Below are 7791 nucleotides of genomic sequence, written 5' to 3' on the forward strand. Positions count from 1 at the left end.
TCCCTGGTGATCTACCCCAGGCCCCCTTGTATCCACCCCAGGCTTCTGTCCCTGGTGGGGTGAAGACCAGAAGAGGGTGATGTCCTTCCTGCCTCCAAGACCAGAAGAGGGTGATGTCCTTCCTGCCTCCAAGACCAGAAGAGGGTGATGTCCTTCCTGCCTCCAAGACCAGAAGAGGGTGATGTCCTTCCTGCCTCCAAGACCAGAAGAGGGTGATGTCCTTCCTGCCTCCAAGACCAGAAGAGGGTGATGTCCTTCCTGCCTCCAAGACCAGAAGAGGGTGATGTCCTTCCTGCCTCCAAGACCAGAAGAGGGTGATGTCCTTCCTGCCTCCAAGACCAGAAGAGGGTGATGTCCTTCCTGCCTCCAAGACCAGAAGAGGGTGATGTCCTTCTTGCCTCCAAGACCAGAAGAGGGTGATGTCCTTCCTGCCTCCAAGACCTGCCTCAGAAAGTGCTGGGGTGAGTTTTTCCATAATTAATGAGAAGCTTAGAAATGCTAATTTTATATTTTCTTCTCTCATGGTCTATCAATGCCACTGGGTAAACATTATCTAACTAAATGATGACATTTTCTGTGATGATATCTGGGAGAAGATGAGTCCTGTCTGGTATAATTAGTGGTCAAGACTGGACCAGGAGGGTTGGGTTGGATAAACTCCTCTATTGGCTGTGGGCTCCCCATTCCAAAGTAGAACCATCATTTTACTTGCAGAAATATTGTCCAGAAATGACCTAATTGGACAGAAAATGGCACTCCTCCCCACAGTCATGAGTTAATGCATATAATGTTTCCCTGAAACAAAGGATTTCTGTAGTTGTCATGAAATAAGACATTGATTCATAGTATATCATACGTCCCACAAGCCAACATTCAAGGCAACACTTTATGTAAACAATTAGCAAATAGATGTCCACACCGTATAAATACCTATAAATACCAAACTAGAAAGGTAATTTTACATGAAGTAAAATTGTGTGACCTGCTTCAGCTCTTTAACATTTCTATGGTAGTTGAAGAAGTTACAAATGTTTTACTTTAGCAAATCAGTCACTTTAAATATTATACATGAAGGTAGGGTAGACCGGGGAACATACGTAGTGTGTAATGGTTTCGAGATATATATGTTTTTTGCATAACAATATTATTCATCTAACTTAAATCATATTGTCATAATAATCAAAAGCCTAAACGTGTTACTTTGTTCCCCAGTCTCCCCTACTCTTACTGAGAAAAGGCCTCCTCAACTGGAGAATCTACAGCTGCTGAGGTGTTAATCAGCCCAGTGCTGCTCTGACCACAGTGTTGTTATTAAACACATTTTCTAACACTACATACACAGCCTTGTCAACTCTAACTGTGAACTACTTCTATTACTGGAAATAAACTCAGCAGTGGTCAGACTACAGAATACACCAACATAAACAACACCAGTAAATTAAACATCCAAGAGAGACTTGGAGAGAGACGGGGGATAGAGAAGGGGGGAGAGAGATGGAGGATGAGAGATGGAGGATAGAGAAGGGGGAGAGAGACGGGGAGAGAGACCGGGATAGAGAAGGGGGGAGAGAGATGGGGGAGAGAGACGGAGGATAGAGAAGGGGGAGAGAGACGGAGGATAGAGAAGGAGAGAGCGAGAGATGGAGGATAGAGAAGGGGGGAGAGAGACGGAGGATAGAGAAGGGGTGAGAGAGACGGAGGATAGAGAAGGGGGGAGAGAGACGGAGGATAGAGGATGGGGGAGAGAGAAGGGGGAGAGAGAAGGGGTGAGAGAGATGGAGGATAGAGAAGGGGGAGAGAGACGGAGGATAGAGAAGGAGAGAGCGAGAGATGGAGGATAGAGAAGGGGGAGAGAGACGGAGGATAGAGAAGGGGGGAGAGAGACGGAGGATAGAGAAGGGGGGAGAGAGACGGAGGATAGAGGATGGGGGAGAGAGACGGAGGATAGAGAAGGGGTGAGAGAGATGGAGGATAGAGAAGGGGGAGAGAGACGGAGGATAGAGAAGGAGAGAGCGAGAGATGGAGGATAGAGAAGGGGGAGAGAAGGGGGGAGAGAGACGGAGGATAGAGAAGGGGGGAGAGAGACGGAGGATAGAGTATGGGGAGAGAGATGGAGGATAGAGAAGGAGGGAGAGAGACAGAGGATAGAGAAGGGGGGGAGAGAGACGGAGGAAGAGACAGAGGATAGAGAAGGAGAGAGCGAGATGGAGGAAGAGAGACGGAGGCTAGAGAAGGGGGAGAGAGACGGAGGATAGAGAAGAAGGAAGAGAGATGGAGGATAGAGAAGGGGGGAGAGAGATGGAGGATGAGAGATGGAGGGGGGAGAGATGGAGGATAGAGAAGGGGTGAGAGAGACGGAGGATAGAGAAGGGGGGAGAGAGTCGGAGGATAGAGAAGGGGAGAGAGAGAAGGGGGGAGAGAGGAGGAATAGAGACGGAGGAATAGAGACGGAGGATAGAGAAGGGGGGAGAGAGAAGGGGGGGGAGAGAGGAGGGAGAGAGAAGGGGGAAGAGAGACGGAGGATAGAGAAGGAGGAAGAGAGACGGAGGATAGAGAAGGAGGAAGAGAGATGGAGGATAGAGAAGGTGGGTGGAACATTTAGTCATTACTTTTAACCTGTATATACAGTGGGGAGAACAAGTATTTGATACACTGCCGATTTTGCAGGTTTTCCTACTTACAAAGCATGTAGAGGTCTGTAATTTATATCATAGGTACACTTCAACTGTGAGAGACGGAATCTAAAACAAAAATCCAGAAAATCATATTGTATGATTTTTAAGTAATTAATTTGCATTGTATTGCATGACATAAGTATTTGATACATCAGAAAAGCAGAACTTAATATTTGGTACAGAAACCTTTGTTTGCAATTACAGAGATCATACGTTTCCTGTAGGTCTTGACCAGGTTTGCACACACTGCAGCAGGGATTTTGGCCCACTCCTCCATACAGACCATCTCCAGATCCTTCAGGTTTCGGGGCTGTCGCTGGGCAATACGGACTTTCAGCTCCCTCCAAAGATTTTCTATTGGGTTCAGGTCTGGAGACTGGCTAGGCCACTCCAGGACCTTGAGATGGTTCTTACGGAGCCACTCCTTAGTTGCCCTGGCTGTGTGTTTCGGGTCGTTGGAAGACCCAGCCACGACCCATCTTCAATGCTCTTACTGAGGGAAGGAGGTTGTTGGCCAAGATCTCGCGATACATGGCCCATCCATCCTCCCCTCAATACGGTGCAGTCGTCCTGTCCCCTTTGCAGAAAAGCATCCCAAAGAATGATGTTTCCACCTCCATGCTTCACGGTTGGGATGGTGTTCTTGGGGTTGTACTCATCCTTCTTCTTCCTCCAAACACGGCGAGTGGAGTTTAGACCAAAAAGCTCTATTTTTGTCTCATCAGACCACATGACCTTCTACCATTCCTCCTCTGGATCATCCAGATGGTCATTGGCAAACTTCAGACGGGCCTTGACATGCGCTGGCTTGAGCAGGGGGACCTTGCGTGCTCTGCAGGATTTTAATCCATGACGGCGTAGTGTGTTACTAATGGTTTTCTTTGAGACTGTGGTCCCAGCTCTCTTCAGGTCATTGACCAGGTCCTGCCGTATAGTTCTGGACTGATCCCTCACCTTCCTCATGATCATTGATGCCCCACGACGTGAGATCTTGCATGGAGCCCCAGACCGAAGGTGATTGACCGTCATCTTGAACTTCTTCCATTTTCTAATAATTGCGCCAACAGTTGTTGCCTTCTCACCAAGCTGCTTGCCTATTGTCCTGTAGCCCATCCCATCCTTGTGCAGGTCTACAATTTTATCCCTGATGTCCTTACACAGCTCTCTGGTCTTGGCCATTGTGGAGAGGTTGGAGTCTGTTTGATTGTTTGATTGAGTGTGTGGACAGGTGTCTTTTTATACAGGTAACGAGTTCAAACAGGTGCAGTTAATACAGGTAATGAGTGGAGAACAGGAGGGCTTCTTAAAGAAAAACTAACAGGTCTGTGAGAGCCGGAATTCTTACTGGTTGGTAGGTGATCAAATACTTATGTCATGCAATAAAATGCAAATTAATTACTTAAAAATCATACAATGTGATTTTCTGGATTTTTGTTTTAGATTCCGTCTCTCACAGTTGAAGTGTACCTATGATAAAAATTACAGACCTCTACATGCTTTGTAAGTAGGAAAAACTGCAAAATTGGCAGTGTATCAAATACTTGTTCTCACCACTGTATATTTTAATTTCTATATCAGTTCCCCATTCTAAAGTAGAACCGTAATTTTACTTGCAGAAATATTGTCCAGAAATGACCTCATTGGACAGAAAGGGGCACTCCTCCCCACAGTCATGAGTTAACGCAGATAATGTTTCCCTGAAACAAAGGATTTCTGTAGTTTCATGAAATATGACAGATTCATAGTACAGTGGGGGAAAAAAGTATTTAGTCAGCCACCAATTGTGCAAGTTCTCCCACTTAAAAAGATGAGAGAGGCCTGTAATTTTCATCATAGGTACACGTCAACTATGACAGACAAAATGAGAAAAAAAATCCAGAAAATCACATTGTAGGATTTTTTATAAATTTATTTGCAAATGATGATGGAAAATAAGTATTTGGTCAATAACAAAAGTTTCTCAATACTTTGTTATACCCTTTGTTGGCAATGACACAGGTCAAATGTTTTCTGTAAGTCTTCACAAGGTTTTCACCCACTGTTGCTGGTATTTTGGCTCATTCCTCCATGCAGATCTCCTCTAGAGCAGTGATGTTTTGGGGCTGTCGTTGGGCAACACGGACTTTCAACTCCCTCCAAAGATTTTCTATGGGGTTGAGATCTGGAGACTGGCTAGGCCACTCCAGGACCTTGAAATGCTTCTTACGAAGCCACTCCTTCGTTGCCCGGGCGGTGTGTTCATTGTCATGCTGAAAGACCCAGCCACGTTTTATCTTCAATGCCCTTGCTGATGGAAGGAGGTTTTCACTCAAAATCTCACGATACATGGCCCCATTCATTCTTTCCTTTACACGGATCAGTCGTCCTGGTCCCTTTGCAGAAAAACAGCCCCAAAGCATGATGTTTCCACCCCCATGCTTCACAGTAGGTATGGTGTTCTTTGGATGCAACTCAGCATTCTTTGTCCTCCAAACACGACGAGTTGAGTTTTTACCAAAAAGTTCTATTTTGGTTTCATCTGACCATATGACATTCTCCCAATCCTCTTCTGGATCATCCAAATGCACTCTAGCAAACTTCAGACGGGCCTGGACATGTACTGGCTTAAGCAGGGGGACACCTCTGGCACTGCAGGATTTGAGTCCCTGGCGGCATGGTGTGTTACTGATGGTAGGCTTTGTTACTTTGGTCCCAGCTCTCTGCAGGTCATTCACTAGGTCCCCCTGTGTGGTTCTGGGATTTTTGCTCACCATTCTTGTGATCATTTTCACCCCACGGGGTGAGATCTTGCGTGGAGCCCCAGATCGAGGGAGATTATCAATAATTGCTCCCACAGTTGATTTCTTCAAACCAAGCTGCTTACCTATTGCAGATTCAGTCTTCCCAGCCTGGTGCAGGTCTACAATTTTGTTTCTGGTGTCCTTTGACAGCTCTTTGGTCTTGGCCATAGTGGAGTTTGGAGTGTGACTGTTTGAGGTTGTGGACAGGTGTCTTTTATACTGATAACAAGTTCAAACAGGTGCCATTAATACAGGTAACGAGTGGAGGACAGAGGAGCCTCTTAAAGAAGAAGTTACAGGTCTGTGAGAGCCAGAAATCTTGCTTGTTTGTAGGTGACCAAATACTTATTTTCCACCATAATTTGCAAATAAATTCATTAAAAATCCTACAATGTGATTTTCTGGATATTTTTTTCTCAATTTGTCTGTCATAGTTGACGTGTACCTATGATGAAAATTACAGGCCTCTCTCATCTTTTTAAGTGGGAGAACTTGCACAATTGGTGGCTGACTAAATACTTTTTTTCCCCATTGTATATCATATGTCATACATGCCAACATTCATGGCAACACTTTATATAAATAATTATCAAATAAATGTCCACACCTTTAAATACCAAATAGAAAGGTAATTTTACATGAAGTAAAATGTGTGACCTGCTTCAGTTCTTTAAAATGTTTATGGTAGTTGAAGAAGTTACAAATGTTTTACTTAAACAAAGCAGTCACTTTAAATATTCTACATGAAGGTAGGGTAGCCTGGGGAACATAGTAACATAGGGTCAGTTGTAACCGCTAAATAACTCCAATTAGAAACCACTTAAAGCTCTTATTCAAGGTGCTAATGCTTGGTTAGTATCTCTACATGCCCAAGAGGTTTTGTTTAAATCCATTCATTACTTTTAGTTTTATTGACAAAAAAAGTGGTTTGAGGCCCTAAAGTAAATATACTTGCTGCCTCTCCTTTTTTAAAATGATTGATCTGTGGAACATTCGCCTACTGGGTCAATTGTAACATTTAATGTCCGCCACTTTTGGTTGAATTGGAAACGACTGGTATATCCTAGGAACATACTTAGTGTGTAATGGTAGCCGAGATATGTATGTTTTTTGCATAACAATATTATTCATCTAACTTAAATCATATTGTCATAATAAGCAAAAGCCTAAAAGTGTTACTTTGTTCCCCAGTCTCCCCTACTCTTACTGAGAAAAGGCCTCCTCAACTGAAGAATCTACAGCTGCTGAGGTGTTAATCAGCCCAGTGCTGCTCTGACCACAGTGTTGTTAGGAAGCACATTTTCTAACACTACATACACAGCCTTGTCAACTCTAACTGTGAACTACTTCAGTTACTGGAAATAAACTCAGCAGTGGTCAGACTACAGAATACACCAACATAAACAACACCAGTAAATTAAACATCCATTATATGGCATCTTTTTTTTTTCCAGTAAGTGTGTTAGAGGTAAAATCATAGGTGGAAAGTTGATTGACATTTGATTGCTTTCTCCATTTAATTCAGTTGTAAACTGTATACAGTATACTCCCGAGTGGCGCAGTGGTCTAAGGCAGTGCTAACTGTGCCACTAGAGATCCTGGTTCGAATCCAGGCTCTGTCGTAGCCGGCAGCGACCGGGAGACCCATGGGGCGGTGCACAATTGGCCCATCGTCGTCCAGGGTAGGGGAATGGCCGGCAGGGATGTAGCTCAGTTGGTAGAGCATGGTGTTTGCAACACCAGGGTTCTGGGTTCGATTCCCACGGGGGGCCAGTATAAATAAAATAAATAATGTATGCACTCTCTGGATAAGAGCGTCTGTTAAATGACTAAAATGTAAATGTAAACATCTTCCTCCATTTCATAAAGTTGTACACATCTTCCTCCATTTCATTCAAATGTATACATATCTGTAATTAATGTGAGGCCTTTATGAGACATCATACTAAATATTTTGACTTGCTGGTCAAGGGAAATGCAAGTGTTACTTCTTTGAGTTGCTGAGTCAGAGGCGCTAAGCCTTGTGGGATATTAATGAATGTGAACTCAGCAACCGTAATTCCAAAACAGTCCCACTGTTGTAATAGTGTGATGCGTAACTTCTGACACGCTATGCTGAGTAAAGGAATGTTTTTCTACCAAAACCAAAGTGTGGATGCAGTCACTTTTTAGAGCAGTCTAATCTTGTTAACCCAGAACTAAAATCTTGCATAATTAGGTTCTGGTCCGTACTTGTTAGAAACTGGGAGTTCCGGTTAGCGAAGTCTCCACCCTCGCAAAAGATACGAGTTAAGGAAACAAATCTGAATACATTATTTTCCTGAACTGTCCCATTA

This window comes from Coregonus clupeaformis, unplaced genomic scaffold (genome assembly GCF_020615455.1).
Source record: "Coregonus clupeaformis isolate EN_2021a unplaced genomic scaffold, ASM2061545v1 scaf0265, whole genome shotgun sequence".
In the NCBI taxonomy this organism is placed as follows: Eukaryota; Metazoa; Chordata; class Actinopteri; order Salmoniformes; family Salmonidae; genus Coregonus; species Coregonus clupeaformis.